A 20,199-nucleotide genomic window follows, 5' to 3' on the forward strand; every position below is an offset into this window, starting at 1 on the left:
TCCGGATTGGTATGTCACACAAACCTTCTTCCAAACCTTGTTGCCAAGAACAAAAGAAATGGTAAATGCCTCCGCGGGAGGGGGATTCGATCATTTGGGTGATGAGGAGGGCACTACGTACTCTAATCAAGAAAATGGTGGACTCCGAGGCAAATGATGCGATCCCGCTAAGTGTTCACAAATTAAGATGTGGTCGTTGGTCACGATCGAATCAAAACACAATTTATAGCTTAACAAGCAACTCTACAATTAGTAAAGAGGCAAGTAAAGGTCGGATCCCAAGGGACGCGAGTTGAAATGAGATTTCTATTGTAACTAGTGGTGTCTAAGGGGTGTCACAAATTGGGTTGATGTAGAAGGTTACTAAACTAGAATAACAATGAAAATAAACAAGCAAGATGAATTAAAGGGGTGTAAACAATTGATTAAAGGCACTAGGGTGTCATGGGATCATAGGGGAATCATGGGATATGATCATACAAACATGTTCTCAAATTATAAGCAAGCAATTATTGTTGTGATGGATTGAGTTGGGTTATATCTTACAATCCTAGGAAAGTTTGGGTCCCGGAGCCGAATCGATTAGATTGTACAACACCTACAAGTCGACTTAATCCTCCCTACTCAACAACATGCATGGTCTAATGAGACTCGAGTTGGGTTATGTCTTACAAGTCTCATTGAAAAGATAGAAGATGATAGTAAATGCAAGGATTCATAGGCTTAGCATTTCATCAAATATAACATGTGCATGAGTTGAGATCAAAACAAGCAAGCAAATAAAACATGAAAGCATATTAATTTAAGCATGAATCATTCCCCATGTTGGTTTCCCCTAATCACCCATTAACCCTAGCTAAGTGACTACTCACTCATTATCATGTTGATCATGCTAGCAAGGTTGTCAATCATACCAACAATATGAAACATGATGAATAAATGAAAGTAATTAACAATAATTAAAAAGGGATTAAGAGATTATACCTACTAATGATTCTAATAATAAAGCAAGAATAATAGAAGTACTTGAATGCTAGATTGAGAGGTTGTCAATCTCCCAATAATAACCCAAATAATCTTCAATTACCCAAAATAAAGAATGAACAAAAGAGAGATTAAAGAATTAAAGCTTGGATTAAAACTTGATTAATACTTGATTACAATATTGAAGAGAGGTTTGATTGATATTAACTACACTAATTATTGATAAGAAGAACATTCTCCTCTAATTAGACTAATGGGGTATTTATAGTGAAAATTAGGGAGGATGCATTAGGGTTAACTAAGGGCTAAACTAGTAATTACACTTTTTAAGTTGAGCAAGGAGGACCCGGTATTTTCTGAGAGAAGGGCTTCTCTTTTCGTAGCTTGAAGAAGACAATCCGTGCTGTGAAGAAATCCGGGCGGAATAAGGTCGGGACGGACGGATTTGGGCGGTGGAATCCGAGCGGATTCTGGGGAATCCGGGCGGATTGTTGAGGGGGAATCCGAGCGGATTCTGGCGTGGGACGCTCGGATTGTGCAGGGGCTGGACGGGCGGATTGTTGACAATCCGCTCGGATTGTCAGTCAGCATAGTAACTTCTTCTTTTCTTCCCTTTTCTTCATAAATTCCTTGGGGATTTCCTTGGGGACTCAAGGATCTTTCCTCAACATTGCTCTTTTACTATGATATGTACAAAGGCCTTCTAATCTTGTCTCTCCTTGATGCTTGGTCATTGAATTCGATCAATTTAGTCTCGTTTTGCCATGAAAATGCAAGATTCTTACTCCTTTCCTACCAAGGGATCAAAATCTCAAAGAATATGCAAAACAAAGAACTAAAGATAAGAAATGACCCAAATAAGCACTAAAAAGCATGGAAACAAGGCTAATTCGGGGGCTAAATATGCGCCAATTATGGTCACATCAAATATCCCCAAACCGAACCTTTGCTCGTCCCGAGTAAAGAGGTGACAAAGACTAGGACCAATACTAACCTATCCTAATAATATAGCCGATATGAGACAATTAGCGGGTCTCACTCCGCCCCTTCAACTCACAACAAGACAACCATGAGGTAGGATGCCTTCTTGCAAGGCAAGGTGGGTCTTGCCAAAATGGCGACACATCCAAACATTAAGCACACAAAAACACATAATGGATGCATCTACAAAAAGAATAGCCACTCCCTCATCAAGTGGCAGAAATTATCTACAAGGAAAGCAATTCAAGGGTATACAATCCTTCATAGATGCAATTTGTTCAAACTACTAAGCCTAGAAGGATACCAATAAATCACCTCCAAGTTGTGTCAAGCTAGGGTACCTTTGTCCTCAATCGTTAAATGCTTTCGTCAAGAGTAGACTCCCTATAGTGTTAGAAACACTGGAGGATCGCGGAATTCCCCCTCTTGCCTAGACAAGAAGAAGGGTCGTCCCCTCTCTACCATGCACAAAAATGGATATGATGGATAAAGGGATCAATAAATATTTGAGTTTCACTCTGGGAGTTTGCTTTTGTTTTTGTTTTTCCCCCCAATTTCTTGTGGCATTTGACATTTGAGAACACTTTCTTTGCCATTTCTTTTTGATTTTTGGCATTTCAATACTTGACAACTTTTTTTTGCATTTCTTTTTGAACATTTTCAAAGTCACCCCAATTAGTAACGAGGGTGCCTTGTATTTGAAGCTTAGGAGTTCTATTTTTGCTCCTCTTTTCATTTGATGCAATTTGCAAACTTTCTTTCACTTTTCATTTCATTGAACTCAAATTGATTTCTTTTTGTGCTCATTCCCTTTGATGACAAAAATGTGGTAGAACATGGATGATGGTTGTATGCATGGTTTCAAGGGTCACCTTGGAATAAACGGTAGCCAAGGAGTTATCACACCACAAGGTACTCTTGACTAGGCCAAAGGATACTAGCATGACACATCCTAGGGTGTTTTACAAGCATTCTAACAAGCAAAGTCTTAAGAACAAAAGGCATCTACTAGGGCCTATATACACTTGTCAAGCTTCCCAAGTAGACGGTTTCGCAAAATTTTTCTAACCATGCAAACTACATGCCATTATGCAACTAGCATATAAACATCCTAATGCATATGATTCTACCAACTAATATGACAAACAATCTAAATGCAAGTCCTAGATTCACATTGTTATACCGCATCAATCAAAATAAAGCCACATAGTCATTAACATAAAGAGGAAAAAGGAGATTGGAAAGATCATACCATGCGGTCTTCAATATCCTCATGTCTCGGATGTGGCGTAGTCAATCAATGTGAACAAGGATAGAACAAACACAATATATACAAGACAATATATACAAAGGAAATGAACTTGTTTTTGGGTTTTCAATTTTTTCAATTTTTATGATTTTTGAAATTTTTCAATTTTTTTGGATTTTTGAATAAGAGTTAAATGTTAGAATTCCCATCCCCACACTAATATGGGCATTGTCCTCAATGGCCAAAATGATGGAAATTATGCAAAGATGATGCATGATTTTTATACTAAATGCATTCTATACTAAGCTACACTACATGATGCATGGTTTTTGTTATGACGGAGAGGGTAATTTAGATTACCTCCCGTTGCGTATGCATTAACTTCCCCAAACCGAGTGAGACACTATTGCTAATGTCCAAGGATGGGTATAGTTCATGCACACACTATGCTATGCATGAAACTAATTTGTCATTTTGGATTTTACAAATGGGAACAATAAAATAAGAACACCTCAATGGTACCGAGGTGTGAGTCCTTTGATGTTGCTAGGACTATTCCAACAATGATCAAAATTAAATAAAATACAAAGAGACAAGACACAAACTTCTTTTCATGAAAAATAAAGATAAAGAGGAGAGATGAGAAAACTTCACTTGAACTTAGGTGGGTGCTCTTGCTTTGCTCCACCTAGTGATGAAGTGGTCTCCTAGACATCGGCATCATCTCCCTCTATATCGCTATCCCAAATATCCTTTGAAGCATCACTTAAACTTGGATCCATGAATTCGTCTTCCTTACTCTCAAGCTTCACTGTGTCACCACCACAAGAATCGCCACTCTCCTCCCCTTTGCGACCGTTCGCCCCTTCATTAGCCTTCTCCGAGTTGGGAAAGAGCAATTCCATTTGAGCCCATGAGGGGAAAGCTCCTTCCTCACTAATCCGTTCTTTTTTAGCCATCTTATGGTATTGGGGGTAAAGAGCGTAGTAAGTGTCCACGGAGGTCTCATATTGACGGTAGTGTAAATCTTGCAAAATTCCCGTGACAAAGTCGTCACGGGGGAGGATGAAGGGATTTGGATGGTTATATGGTTGGTAGGGAAAGGGGTAAGGAGGCACTTTTATCTTCTCATTTTGAGTTTGTTGTTCTTGTTGTTGTGGTGGTGGATTTTGTGGTGGTGGAGTTTGCCTTGTTTGACTTGGGATGAGGTAGGAGGGCATTGGGGACAAGCTTCCTCTTCTTGGGGAGACCCGTGGTAGATCGGTTATTGGGAGATAGATTGGATCGCTCCCTTTTGTCAACCACTTTATCCGCTTATTAACCCCCTCAAGGGTTATCCAATGGTGTTGGACGACAAGTAGATCTTCATTAATTCTTGTTCCCCCCGTAAGTGGAGTGTACTCATTGTTCTCATTGAACCTTGGGTTAAAGTGCTTTGCAAGTCTAGTTATGAGTCCACCATTCACTATGTGCTTCATTCCATCATCATCCCCATTTCTAAACCTTGCCCACTTCTCTAGCAAAACTAGAGGTGCATTGAAGTGATACCTATCTCTCCCTTGAATGTTGAGGTATGATTCCATAAATACAAGGTTCAATTGGTTGACGATGGCCGGATCTCGGCGGGCGAAGAGAGTACCAGAAAGAAATCGATATGTAAGCCTCAAGATCGGGTTTTGGATGTGAAAAGCAAGACACTCTTTAGTAAGAATGAAATCCCGGCCCGTCATGGCCCTCCACAATGGTGCAACATTATACTTTTTGGGCTTTGATGTTCGGGTAGGCGAAACATCAAGTCCGAACACATTGGCAAACTCGACAAGGGTCATCATCCTAGAAACATTTTCCAACCTAAACTCTATGCATATCACTTTGTTTACGGTTGTAATATTCAAAAAGCTTAAGAATTCTAGCACAAGGGACCGATAGGTTGGTTCATACATGCGAAAGAGAGTTGAAAGACCAAAAACCTCAAAGAGTGCTTCTACTTGGTGACAAATCCCAAGCTTTCTTAAGGTAGCATGACAAAGAAATTTAGTGGGAAGAATATTCTTACTTAAGAGTCGGTGGAAGACCAATTGCTGCACATCATCAAGGAATTCCACATTCGAGAAATCATCGAGCCTTGTGAGATCTACAATCTCTACATGTTCCCTTCTAATGGTGTTGAGATGTGAGGTGGAGGAACTTCCCACCATCCTTGGTCTTCTTGCACTTCTAAAGGAGGATCTCCTTGGTGCCATTCTTTCTTCTTTTGTTGGGTTCTTTTGATTTGAAGATTGCTAAGGATGTTCCTTGTTGATTGAGAATTGAAAACCCTAGAAAATTGGGGATTTTTGATTTTGAGGGTAAAGAGAGTGATTTGGATATGTATGGGAGTCATAAGGAGGTGGGTTTTATAGGGTAAGTGGAAGGGATAGTGATGTGTCAAAGTATGTGTGGTGGGGGTATTTTAATTAGGAAGAAGTCGGGTCAAGACGCTGTGAGAAGACGAGCGGATTCGAGGTGAAGACGCTCGGATTCTTGCTTCACGGGACGGGCGGATTCTTCACAATCCGCTCGGATTTTGCCACAGAGGAAATTCCCAAAATTTTGACGCCACAAGACGGGCGTCCCGCGCATAAGACGCTCGGATTCTTTTAAGGTGGGACGGGCGTCTTCTTGAGAAGACGGGCAGATTCTGATACAGAGATTTTCCTTGAAATGCATAGGTGAAAAGACGGGCGTCTTTCTTCAAATCCGGCCGGATTCCACGGGACGGGCGGATTCTTTACTAGACGCTCGGATTCGACCTCAGTCCAGAAATCTTCAATTTCTCAGCGCAGCTGGACGGACGGTTTCTCTCCTATACGCCCGGATTCTGACAAGACGGCCGGATTCTCGGGAATCCGCACGGATTCTGGCTGCGAATTTTGACTTTCTTTCCTTTCTTCAATGCGTCCCCACACTCGAGGATTTGCTCCTTCCTTCATTCAAAAACTCATTAGTGACCCTCCCTCACTTACGCTCATGAAAAGAGTCTATGCTACTTATTAAAACAAATGCAATAATAAACATAAGTTAGAGGGTTAGTATATTTACAAATGGTGGTTTAGGGAGGACTCCACCAAACTCTCCCTTAGATGGTTCTTTCAAGGGGGAGGAGGCCCGAGGTAGGTAGCCTCGACCTCTCCAACAAATGCTCCTTCATAGTAGGGCTTCAACCTTTGACCATTTACCTTGAATTTGCTTCCATCTTCCGCCTTGAGTTCGAAATCTCCATATTTTCCAACTTCGGTTATCACATAGGGACCCATCCATCTAGAGTTCAACTTTCCCGGAAAGAGTCGGTAGCGGGAATTGAATAGAAGGACTTTGTCTCCCTTATGCAAGGCCTTTTGTCTAATTCTTTTGTCATGAAGCAATTTTGTTCTTTCTTTGTAAATCTTTGCATTCTCATAGGATTGTAGTCAGAATTCTTCCAACTCTTGGATTTGAATCATCCTCCTTTGACCGCTCAATTTGAGATCAAGATTGAGTGCTCGGATTGCCCAATAAGCTTTGTACTCCAATTCGATTGGCAAATGACATGCTTTTCCATATACAAGCTTGTAGGGGGAGGCTCCTATGGGAGTCTTGTAGGCCGTCCTATAAGCCCAAAGAGCATCATCAAGCTTTGTGCTCCAATCTTTCCGAGTCTTGTTCACAACTTTTTCAAGGATTTGCTTGATCTCTCTATTTGAAATTTCCACTTGACCGCTTGTTTGAAGATGGTATCCCAAGCCGGTTCGATGTTGAACACCATATTTGATCAAAAGGGATGCAAGATTTTTCTCATGGAAATGTGTTCCTCCATCACTAATGATTGCTCTAGGAACTCCAAATCTTGGGAAAATTATCTTCTTGAAAAGCTTGGTGACCGTTTTTGCATCATCATTTGGGTTGGCAATTGCCTCCACCCACTTTGAGACATAATCGACGGCCACAAGGATGTACTTATTCCCATTGGATGTCACAAAGGGCCCTTGGTAGTCAATTCCCCAAACATCGAAGATCTCTACCTCTAGAATGCCCCTTTGTGGCATTTCGTTCCTCCAAGATATATTCCCCGTTCTTTGACAAGCATCGCAATGAATGATGAATTCTCTTGTATCTTGAAACATTGTAGGCCAATAGAAGCCCGATTGGAAAATTTTTGCAACGGTTCTCCTTGCTCCATGGTGCCCACCATAGGGTGATGAATGACATCCTTCCAAGATTCCTTGGATTTCCCATTGAGGGATGCATCTCCGGTAGAGCCCATCACTACACTCCTTGTAGAGGTTTGGGTCATCCCAAAAGTACCTCTTCACTTCGAATAGGAATCTCTTCCTTTGGTTGTGGTTCAAATTTGGAGGGAGCACTTTTCCAACAATATAATTGGCATAATCGGCAAACCATGGGGTGATGTGCCTTTCAAGTTGTGTTAGAATAGCCATCAAAATATCGTCGGGAAATGAGTCATTGATCGGGGTTTCTCCATTTTCATCATGAAACCGGATTCTTGACAAGTGATCTGCCACTACATTCTCGGCTCCTTTCTTGTCTCTTATTTCCAAGTCAAATTCTTGAAGAAGCAAAATCCATCTCAACAATCTTGGTTTTGCCTCCTTCTTTATCAAGAGATCTCGAAGAGCACGGTGATCCGAAAATACAATCACCTTGGATCCAAGCAAGTAGGAACGGAATTTATCCAAAGCATATACAATGGCAAGAAGCTCCTTTTCGGTTGTATCATAATTTACTTGAGAAGGGTCGAGGGTTTTGCTTATGTAATAAATGGCATGAAGAGCTCTCCCTACCCGTTGGCCAAGAACCGCTCCAACGGCGTAGTTGCTAGCGTCACACATAATCTCGAAAGGTAACTCCCAATTCGGGGGTTGAATGATTGGCGCCGAGATTAATGCTTCTTTGATTCTATTAAAAGCTTCAACACACTCGTCAGTAAATTGGAATTGGGCATCTTTAAGCAAAAGTTGAGTGAGGGGTTTTGCTATTTTCGAAAAATCTTTTATGAAACGACGATAAAAACCCGCGTGACCGAGAAAACTTCTCACCCCTCTAACATTCACGGGAGGTGGGAGTTTCTCTATCACCTCAACTTTAGCTTTATCGACCTCGATGCCCTTTTCCGAAATCAAGTGACCCAAAACAATTCCTTCATTGACCATGAAATGACACTTTTCCCAATTTAAAACAAGGCTAACATCTTCACATTTTTGCAATACAAGAGAAAGATTATGCAAGCATGAGTCAAAGTCCTTTCCATAAACACTAAAATCATCCATAAAAACTTCCATTATGGTCTCTAAGTAATCGGAGAAGACACTCATCATGCATCTTTGGAAAGTGGCGGGGGCATTACATAATCCAAAAGGCATCCTCCTATATGCAAAAGTGCCATAAGGGCATGTGAAGGTGGTCTTATGTTGGTCATCCGGGTGTATAGGGATTTGGAAGAATCCCGAATACCCGTCAAGGTAACAAAAGAATTTGTTAGAGGCTAACCTCTCAAGCATTTGGTCAATGAATGGTAAGGGGAAGTGATCTTTTCTTGTTGCGGAGTTTAATTTCCAGTAGTCAATGCACATACGCCAACCGGTGATTATTCTTGTTGGTATTAATTCATTCTTTTCATTTGTCACTACCGTGGTACCTCCTTTCTTAGGTACCACTTGAACGGGGCTAACCCACAAAGAATCCGATATGGGATATATGATTCCCGCATCAAGTAATTTCATGACCTCTCCTTTGACAACTTCTTGCATGTGGGGGTTCAATCTTCTTTGGGGTTGAATGGTAGGTCTATGGTCGTCCTCTAGATGAATTCTATGCATGCAAAAGTCGGGACTTATCCGCTTAAGGTCATCTAGACTATAACCTATAGCCTTCTCATGTTGTTTCAACACATCAAGCAATTTTCCCAATTGGTCATCATCAAGTCTATCATTAACAATCACGGGTTTGGTCTTTGATTCATCAAGGTAAGCATATTTCAAATTTGGGGGGAAGGGGTTTCAAAGTAGGAGTTTGTACCTTACTTTCTTCCTTTGGAGTTTCATTGAGAATTTGCTCCATCTCCATTAGACATTCCATTCTCATAGCATACTCAACTTCACTTTCATCAACCTCATCATATTCAAATCCCATGATGGGTTCCTCTTGCTCTTGAGTTTGCAAAATATCCTCTAGGATGGATTGCTCATCCTCTATGGGTTGACATGCTTCTACTAGAATATTATGCACCAACTCGGATTGTGCATGAGTAAGTTCCTTGTTAGCTAGAGCGGCCTCAAAGAGATCCACCTCAAACTCCCAATACATGCTCTTAGCCTCACTTGCTTCTAAGGCTTCTAATGCTTGCATGGGATCCTTGAAGTAAGGGATACTCAAGTGGTCCTCTACAAAACAGTCTACGAAATCCATCTCGCAAAATATCAAACAACTCGAAAAATGATTAGAACAAACCTTGAGGAGTGTTACTTCCTCAAGGCGAAGAAAGACACAACTAATAACAAAAAGGAAATCTAAGTCAAACAAACACCGTCCCCGGCAACGACGCCATTTTTGATGCGATCCCGCTAAGTGTTCACAAATTAAGATGTGGTCGTTGGTCACGGTCGAATCAAAACACAATTTATAGCTTAACAAGCAACTCTACAATTAGTAAAGAGGCAAGTAAAGGTCGGATCCCAAGGGACGGGAGTTGAAATGAGATTTCTATTGTAACTAGTGGTGTCTAAGGGGTGTCACAAATTGGGTTGATGTAGAAGGTTACTAAACTAGAATAACAATGAAAATAAACAAGCAAGATGAATTAAAGGGGTGTAAACAATTGATTAAAGGCACTAGGGTGTCATGGGATCATAGGGGAATCATGGGATATGATCATACAAACATGTTCTCAAATTATAAGCAAGCAATTATTGTTGTGATGGATTGAGTTGGGTTATATCTTACAATCCTAGGAAAGTTTGGGTCCCGGAGCCGAATCGATTAGATTGTACAACACCTACAAGTCGACTTAATCCTCCCTACTCAACAACATGCATGGTCTAATGAGACTCGAGTTGGGTTATGTCTTACAAGTCTCATTGAAAAGATAGAAGATGATAGTAAATGCAAGGATTCATAGGCTTAGCATTTCATCAAATATAACATGTGCATGAGTTGAGATCAAAACAAGCAAGCAAATAAAACATGAAAGCATATTAATTTAAGCATGAATCATTCCCCATGTTGGTTTCCCCTAATCACCCATTAACCCTAGCTAAGAGACTACTCACTCATTATCATGTTGATCATGCTAGCAAGGTTGTCAATCATACCAACAATATGAAACATGATGAATAAATGAAAGTAATTAACAATAATTAAAAAGGGATTAAGAGATTATGCCTACTAATGATTCCAATAATAAAGCAAGAATAATAGAAGTACTTGAATGCTAGATTGAGAGGTTGTCAATCTCCCAATAATAACCCAAATAATCTTCAATTACCCAAAATAAAGGATGAACAAAAGAGAGATTAAAGAACTAAAGCTTGGATTAAAACTTGATTAATACTTGATTACAATATTGAAGAGAGGTTTGATTGATATTAACTACACTAATTATTGATAAGAAGAACATGCTCCTCTAATTAGACTAATGGGGTATTTATAGTGAAAATTAGGGAGGATGCATTAGGGTTAACTAAGGGCTAAACTAGTAATTACACTTTTTAAGTTGAGCAAGGAGGACCCGGTATTTTCTGAGAGAAGGGCTTCTCTTTTCGTAGCTTGAAGAAGACAATTCGTGCTGTGAAGAAATCCGGGCGGAATAAGGTCGGGACGGACGGATTTGGGCGGTGGAATCCGAGCGGATTCTGGGGAATCCGGGCGGATTGTTGAGGGGGAATCCGAGCGGATTCTGGCGTGGGACGCTCGGATTGTGCAGGGGCTGGACGGGCGGATTGTTGACAATCCGCTCGGATTGTCAGTCAGCATAGTAACTTCTTCTTTTCTTCCCTTTTCTTCATAAATTCCTTGGGGATTTCCTTGGGGACTCAAGGATCTTTCCTCAACATTGCTCTTCTACTATGATATGTACAAAGGCCTTCTAATCTTGTCTCTCCTTGATGCTTGGTCATTGAATTCGATCAATTTAGTCTCGTTTTGCCATGAAAATGCAAGATTCTTACTCCTTTCCTACCAAGGGATCAAAATCTCAAAGAATATGCAAAACAAAGAACTAAAGATAAGAAATGACCCAAATAAGCACTAAAAAGCATGGAAACAAGGCTAATTCGGGGGCTAAATATACGCCAATTATGGTCACATCAGCAAACTATGGCACAAGAGTGAATGTCTTGAGAAGAAGCACGCACCCTCCCGAATTCTTAGTGAATGTGGAAACTAATGCTAAGCTTGATATGCTCACAAAAAAGCTTGAAGAGTTGAGTAAGAAGAAGCAAGTGAACCAAGTGAATCAAACTACTACTTCTCATGGACCATCCATGGAGGAAGTGATGCAAAGATCAACATGTAAGTCATGTGGAGGGATGGATCACACTTATGAAGTATGTGCAAATAACCATTACAACAACTTTGATGGGAACAATGTGCAAGAGGTGAATGCTTTTCAAGCATTTAACAATTTTTCCAACCGTCCACCTAGACCCTCATTCAACAACAACCAAGGATCCAACCAAAACTTTGCCAACCAATCTCAAGCATACCAATATTATAGGGGTAACCAAGGGAACCAAGGTAATCAAAACTTTTACCAAGGAAACCAAGCTAACCAAGGGTTTGGCCAAGGATTCAATCAAGGATACAACAACAATGGGTTCAATCAAGGATACAACAATAATCAAAGGTGCAACCAAGGGCAAAATCAAGGGTTTAATCAAGGGTACCAAGGGAACAACCAAAATTCCAACTTTAAAGATCAAGAATATGGCTTTTCTCTTCCAATTTCCAACCAACCTTTTAACCAAGAGCCACCACCCCAAGCAAACAATACCATGGGAGATGATAAATATGAAAACTTGGTGAAGTTGATAGGGGATTTGGCAAGTAATACCCAACAACAAATCAATAGTCTTGAAGTTAAAGTGGCTTCCCAAGCTCTCATGAGTTCTCAAAAACCACCGGGTGTATTTCTAAGACAAGGGCAAAATCCAAGGGACCCTATGAAGTCTAAGGAAGTTAATGCTATCATGGTTGGAGTTGAAGAGGAAAAAGAAGAGTCATTTGATTTGCCAAGTCAAGAGGAGTTATCTTACACTACTCCCTTTTCCATGGCTATGGAAACATTCCAAGAAGTTGACCATGAGCCCGAAAAAGAGAGCATAGAAAACTATGTGCTTGAGCAAATAATGACAATTCATGGTACAAGCTTGTATGTTGAAGTCGACCCGGATAAGGGAGAGATGGTTATGACTACACCAACCATTATGAGTGAAGAATTTGTGCTTGAGGAAATAGTGGAAGCACCAAATGTGAGGGTAGAAGTTGAGAGGAACCCGGAAGAAGAAGAGATGGTGATGGTAGAAGAACACTCTTTGGCCAAGCAAGAAGAAGTCATTTCTAGAAGAGTGGACATTAGTAGCCATGAGGTTGATGCCTCAAGTGAGAAGTGCAATGTGGTCAAATTGAAATAAATCCTCATCAAACTTGATGACCCCGGGAGTTTCTCAATTCCTTGTACCGTTGGTGACCAAAAGGTTGCAAGTGCTTTGTGTGACTTAGGGGCAAGTGTGAGTGTCATACCACTTGCCCTTGTGAAGAGGTTGAATATTTCAAGCTTAGCCCGCACTTCCATTACAATTAAACTTGCCGATGGAACAATCAAATCTCCAAATGGGATTCTCAAGGATATCATGGTTCAAATTGGTAAGCTTTCAATTCCTACCGACTTTGTTGTGTTGGATATACCTATGGGAAGACGCTCTCGTGTCATTCTTGGTAGGCCATTCTTGGCCACGGGAGGAGCCGTCATAGATGTCAAAGAGGGACAATTATCATTCAAAGTTGGGAAGGAGAAAGTTGAATTCAAGCTACCACATGCTTCAAAGAAAACCGTGGTTCAAAACATGTTTGCCGTGGAAACATTAGAACTCCATGAGAATGAAGATGAGAATATGGAGCTCTTAATTTCTTGTGAGCCGAAAGTTGATGATGAACCACCGGATAAGTTCCTTAAAGAAGAAGTGAATGCTAAAGATAAGTGTGGGGAAATGGGTAAGACTCGGGAAACCGAGTTCGATTCTAGCACCAATGCCCCTCCAAAATCAAAAACAAAAATTGAAAAGAAGAAGCCAAAAAGATGGAGGAAGAGATCGAAAGGAAAAAGGGTATGTGACCCTAATGTTGACAAAGAGACTAAGGAAAAGCTTGAAGAAGAAATGAACCGAAAATGGCAAGAAGTTCAAGATGCCATGAGTAAGTTGCATGCTTTGATGATGAAGAACAAGGGTTCATGTGTTGTTGATCCTTGTATTGAAGGTAGAAGGTTGGTGGGATCTCGGGATATTGATCCCGGTTGAATGAAGTCTTTGAATGAAGAGGTTTGGTGGAGTTACTTAAGAACCACCGCAATGTACATATTCTCTTTCTCTTTAATTAAGTTTTTACCGCATTTTGCATTTAGTGACATGATCCGATAAAGAGCTAATCTAAATTAGCTCTCTTTGCATTCATATAGTATAGCTTGCATCGTATTTCAATATTGCATATAGGTTAGATCATGCATTGCATGCTTATTTGAAAACCACTAAAAATTTGAAAAATCAAAAATCACCAAAAACATGTATTTCATTTAATTTCCTCCACACATTTATTTCCATTGAGAATATATAAATAAATAAGTGTGGGGAGGAAATTCCATCATTTTAAAAATACAAAAACATGTTATTTATTTTCAAATATTCAAAAAATCCAAAAACATGTTCTTTAATTTCGAAAAATTCAAAAACCACCAAAAATATGTTGTTTATTTTTCCTATTCTCTCCCTATACTTTGTTCCATTGAGGACAATGTAAATTTCAAGTGTGGGTAGGGAAATATCCACTTTGTGAATATTGTCTATATTTGTTCATATCATTATATACTTGTAAATTTAAGAAAAAGCAAGAAAATGCCTAAAAATTGAAACATTTCTGAAAAATACAAAAATATTGCATTGTATATATATGTTTGGCTAACCTTTGGCATATGCATCTACCATTTGAGACAAAAAGGAGCTAGAAGTCGCTTGGTAAACTCGTTCTAATCTCTTACTCCTTTACCGTTCTTTCTTTTTATATATTGTATATTTGAAGGAGAATGGGATTTTGTGCCTTGGATGTTCCCTTAGGGAACTTGTGGATTTTTGGTGTTGATGTGTTGCTAGGATTAGTCAAAGTTGTTGCATGTTTACCTTATGTTCATTTCCATTTCTTGCTTGCATTCGTTTCACATGTAAATATGTGTTGTATTTCCTTCTTGTTGCATTGAGTTTGTATATAAATTTTTGAGCAAAATTTGGTCTAGGAAGGGAGCATGATACCCTCTATGATGATATTGTCTAAGCCGTGTCTTTCCCCTCTTAGTGGCTTTCACCTTGTGACCTCCTTGTTAGGGTGTTTGCTTGCAAATACCCGGGAAATGAGGCTAGACCGGAGAGTTTTGACCACCTTGTGAGACCATAGACCGTAGACTAGGCCTAGATTTCGACATAGCTACTTACATGTGAGATTTAGAGCCTCCTTGGGACCGGTACATCCATACCCGGTCTCCCTTAGGTGTGAGTAGGCTCCTTGCGTGGCATGTCACATCACGACGCACAAGCATGGCGTCCTTTCCTTTTTAGACCATGAGATGTTCATTTATGTGCATATTTTGAAACAATTAGTTGCATTTCACTTTTGAGCCTCACATTGCCAAATAAGCCTATTTTTCGACCCTTTAGACTAGGTCCTATTTTGCTAACCCCTTTTGAGCTTGAACCTCTCTTTTGGCACCTACGAAACTAACTACATACCATAAACAACCTTCCCTTATCAAGAAAGTTGCTTACATGTTGTTGGTTGTATGAAGAAGGGTGTTTTGAGTCCTAGTTGATGATTTGAGTCGGAATAATTGCCTTCATTTGGTTGGTTTGAATAAAGAGGTTTTGGAAATGAAAAGAAAAGAAAATAGAAAAGGAGAAAAATGTAATGAAAAAGAAAAAATTTGCACAATTACTTTGTTTGATGAGAAAAAGCCAAGCAACACTCCTTCATCAATGGAGTAGAAAAAGGCGTTGCAAGAATAAAAGGGCATTTGATGTTTTTCCTAAGTGAGTCGAGTTTACACAATTTTTGCTTGATTTTGGCGAGCCAATTTCTTGTTAGGGTGTAGACGTTACTCATTGGTTGCAATAAGGTGATAATTTTCGTGTTTTTCCAAAGTGAGTCGGGTTTGCACAATGTTTGCATAAATTCGGGAAACCAATTTTTGTTAGGGTGTAGACGTTACTCATTTGTTGTAATAAAGTGGAAGAAATGGAATTTTGGCGACTTCTTGATGTGTACCTCCACATTTCTCCCAAAAAGGTGCTTGCACCAACCCCGTTTCGACCCATCACCTAGCCCCGTTACAACCCTTGTTTCTTTTATGCATATTCTCCTTTTTTGCATCTCATTAATGGTCTTGTAGGAGAGGATTCCATGTTAGATTGCGGGCATGTCTCACGAGTCGAGTAGTTGAGTGATTTTGGTTACTTTTTGCACAAAAATCACCCGTTCTAAAAAGAAAATGAGAGCCTAGTGACAACCGTGAGGAAGTCGGTAGTCTTGGTCCCCTTAGTCATCGATCAATTTGGTCGAATCTTGTGTGTGTCATGTAAATCTTGAAGGTTAGGCTTTGCTTTGCCCTTTCCCGCCTTTGAATTTGTTTCCTAGGCATTTGGTTGTCACATTGAGGTTGCTTGAGCCACCATTAGGGCATTGACACCCTGCCGAGACTATGAGACGGTATCTCCCGACCAAAACCTTTAATTGTTTAAAGTAAAATGGCCGCTTAGATGAGGAAAGCGGTTTGACTTTTTGTGATGCATCTTATGATTGATTACGTGCTTAAATGTTGGATGTGTCTAAATTTTCTGCAAGCCCCCACTTGCCTTGCATCGGAATGCATACCTCATTGTGTTTCGGTGTGAGTTGAAGGGACGGAGGAGGCCTGTTAATTGCCTTTCATCGGATATTATTAGTTTATCTAGTCCTTTTATATTACGGGTCTTAGTTTAATTTAATGAGCTTACTCGAGGACGAGTAAGGTTTAAGTGTGGGGAGATTTGATGCGTAGTATTTAGTCGCTATTTATCCCGCATTTATATTTTATTCCGACTCGATTTTACGTGCTTAATTGTTTTATTAGCTCATTTAATTACTAATTTATAATAATTAGTCGTCGTAGTTATATTTATTAATTAGTTGGATTTTTATAGTATTATTATTATTTTAATAATTATGATTTGTAGGTGAGATGGAATAATGAGACGGAAGCACGAGCCAAGTTAAGTCAAGACGGAACTTTAGGATGGGTCAAGAAAAATAAAAAGTCAACAATTGACTTGGCAATTGGCCATCATCATCATCACCCTTTGTCTTCAACATCACCACCAAATTCACATTCACCATCATACTCACCTCCATTTCGCACTACGACGTCATCAATCAACACCACCATCTCAACTCAATTCAATACAACACCATTGCCCACCAATCAACTCAACAACATTCGTCCACAAATCCCGTACTCCTTCAGCTACCCAACTCCGTTTCCGCATCAAAATTCCACTTCCACCATCAACCTTTTCTCAGCAGCAACATTGAAAACAATACCACCATTCACCAATTCCACCACTGACCGTCACCACCCTCCACCAACCTCACTCACATCACCTTTCAGCAACAATGGCAACAACGATTCTGAGCTCGGAATTCAACCTCAGCATCAAACAGTCACCACCAGGCAACCAGCAGCTGCACCAATCAATACCGTATAGCTGCTCACCTACCAATTCACCCTCCATTAACAAACCCGCTGCTCCTTTAACACCATCACTCACCATCATTATCACCAAACTCGTCATTCGCCACCACCTCTACCCCCATTCACAATCACCATTTTTGTCCGTCATCACAGCAGCAACAATACCAGCAGCTCCTCCATCTCCTCTGTTCTCCTCTGTTCGCACATCACCAGCAACAGCAACAACATCGACATCACCATTACAACAACATCATCAACCTCGCATCAACCACCAACTCCAATCTCATTCGCCAATTCGAATTCGGCACCGAAATCCGACATCGGGGATCCTCAATTCGTCCACCTCCGTCATCACCAATTCAACCATTTCAAACCTGCAACCATACACTCACCTCCATTCACTCATCATCACCATTTTCGCCCCCCATCAATCACCAATTCAATTCTGCAAATTATGAAGCTTTGCTCTCTATGCCGGTACCCCGGCAGCCGACTCCCTCAACCGGCAGAACACACCCTTTTTTTCCTCCTTTTTGTGAAGGCCTCGCTACCGACATAGGCACCGGAAGCTGGCCAACCGGCACGCAACACGCAATCCCCATCTCGTATTAATCCTTGCTCTTCTCTACCGGTGCCCCGGCAGCAGCTCCACCGGCATAACGCACACCCCATCCTATTTCTGCTCTTTCTTCAATGGCCTCGCTACCGGCGTAAAGCCCGGCCATCGGCGGGCCGGCAGGACACCCCCCTTGCTGCGTTTTGAGTCCCGTTTTTCCCCTCCCCCTTTTTGGTCTTGTTTTTGTTGAAGACGGGTTTTGTTGTCCATGGAGAGTGTTAGGAATATTTTAATTAGGTTTATTAATATTGTTATTATTATTATTACTATCATTATTATTAGTAATTAGTAATTAGTAATATTATTAATTAATAAATTAGTATATAAGGACACACCACATATTAGACCATTACACTACCAGATTAGAAAATAGAAATTAGATTAAAAAATTAGACTAGCTTAGTTCATCCTCTTCTCAACAATTGTAGAACCCTAATATTTCCTCTCTCATTTTCATTCAATAAAAAGTTGTAATCTTTCTTTAATTATTAGTTTAATTCTTCTTTTGTTCATTCAAGTTCTTCATTTCTCATTAGTATACAATTAGTCATTTGGGTTGTATTTGGGAGACAAGAAGAAATTCGTCTTCCATTATTATCCAAGTTGGTTCCTTTCCTCTTTATTGGTATTAATTCTCATCTTTTGTTTACATTTACTTCAATTGTTTACATTTCTTATGTTGTTTAATCATTATTCATCTAAAGTAGTAATCTTTATCATGTTTACAATGTTTACTTGTGTTTTGTTGCAATTTGTTGTTAATTTCTCACCCATGAACATGTGTGAGTAGTCTCATCTAAGGTCATGGGGGAATTTGTGTAATTAAGGGGATGAATTTAGGTTGTTAACCTTTTGAATTGGGTGATTATGTGGTTTCTACTCTTAATGCATTTGAAGTGTTTGTGGAAATTCCTCAATGAAAATTGGACATTTCATTAACATGTTTGGCTTACCTTGGTGCATTGTGCTATTAGATAGTTTTAGAAGTGTTTATCGATGAGTTTTAATGAAAGTTAGAACATCTCTTTGATGCATTCGATCCGTCTTGGTGCTAATGCTATTGGGTAGTCTTAATGCTTTATTTGTAGCTAGTTCATCTCGATCAAGTGACAACTTATTGAGGAGCTTAAGGTGACTAAGAAATTAGTCTTAAACCCTTGACCACCATTATTACCCTTCTCTTGTTAGACCTTGTTTCTCCCCATAATTGCCCTTTGTGAACCCAAAGACCTTAGCCTTCCCTTATTAATTAAAAACAATTTTATTTAATTTAAATTTTATACCTTGTTGCATCTTAGTTTTATATTAATCAACATCTTATTTTTATTTGGCTAAGCTAAAGACTTAAACGGACCAAGTATCTAACCCCCTCCATCTTCGTGTTCGACACCCGACTAAATAATACTGTTAATTGGGTTCTTTATAAATTATATTTTTGATTGGGAAGTGACGACAAATCCCTCACATCAGGGGCACATAACTTTGCTGCTGCTGCTGCTGCTCTGGACCCGGATTAAGGACATTCTGGTTAGTCCACCTCAAATTGGGGTGGACATTAGAGGGATCGGGATAAGTACCGGTTTGCCTATAATGTTGAAAAGCAGCACAAGACTCATAAGGACTAGGACAAAAATCCGAAACATGTCCCTCAGCTCCACATCTTTTGCATGTAAAGGGACCGTCTGAAACAACATTAACTTGGTAAATACCTCCCTTTTGAGATCCTCTTCCAAGCTCATACTTATCAAATCTCGCCGTAAGAGCCTCTAATGCAGCTACAGAAGGGGATTCAGCAGCTCTCCTTTGATTTCCCCTGGAATTTCCATGCTCAGCTTTATGGGTGGCCATATCATCAATGATTTTCCACCCCTTAGTTTCTCCAACATTCTCCTGGAATCTGCCATTAGCTGCAGCATCCAGGATAGCCCTCTGATCGTCATAAAGCCCATTATAAAACTGATTGCATAGGCTCCATTGCTCGAACCCATGGTGCGGAATAGTTCGCACCAGCTTCTTGAAACGGACCCATGCCTCATGAAAATTCTCATCAGGACCCTGTTTAAAGCTCGTGATCTGAGCTCTAATGGCATTGGTCTTCGAGGCAGAGAAATATTTCTTGTAGAATGCTAGGGCCAGCGAATTCCAATCAGTGATCCCGTTAGCAGCTCGATCCAGATCTCGGTACCATTCCCTTGCGGCATCACGAAGCGAGAATATGAACATCGTCTCCTTCACCTGGTCCTGGGTCACACCTGCTGGTGGGGGTATGGAGCAGCAGTAGTCAATGAATGTCTCCATATGTTTAGCTGCATCTTCATTTGCAGCTCCCCCAAATTGGTTTCTCTCAAC

At 40.2% G+C, this 20,199-nt stretch overlaps 1 non-coding gene across 1 annotated transcript; it reads left to right on the forward strand.

Annotated features, from left to right (window-relative positions):
* The first annotated feature begins 19,831 nt into the window (after nt 1-19,831).
* LOC141598001 (small nucleolar RNA R71) lies at nt 19,832-19,938 on the forward strand. Its single transcript, XR_012523205.1, has one exon. It is a non-coding gene; the product is annotated as a small nucleolar RNA R71 (small nucleolar RNA).
* The last annotated feature ends 261 nt before the right edge of the window (nt 19,939-20,199 follow it).

This window comes from Silene latifolia, chromosome 8 (genome assembly GCF_048544455.1).
Source record: "Silene latifolia isolate original U9 population chromosome 8, ASM4854445v1, whole genome shotgun sequence".
Lineage (NCBI taxonomy): Eukaryota > Viridiplantae > Streptophyta > Magnoliopsida > Caryophyllales > Caryophyllaceae > Silene > Silene latifolia.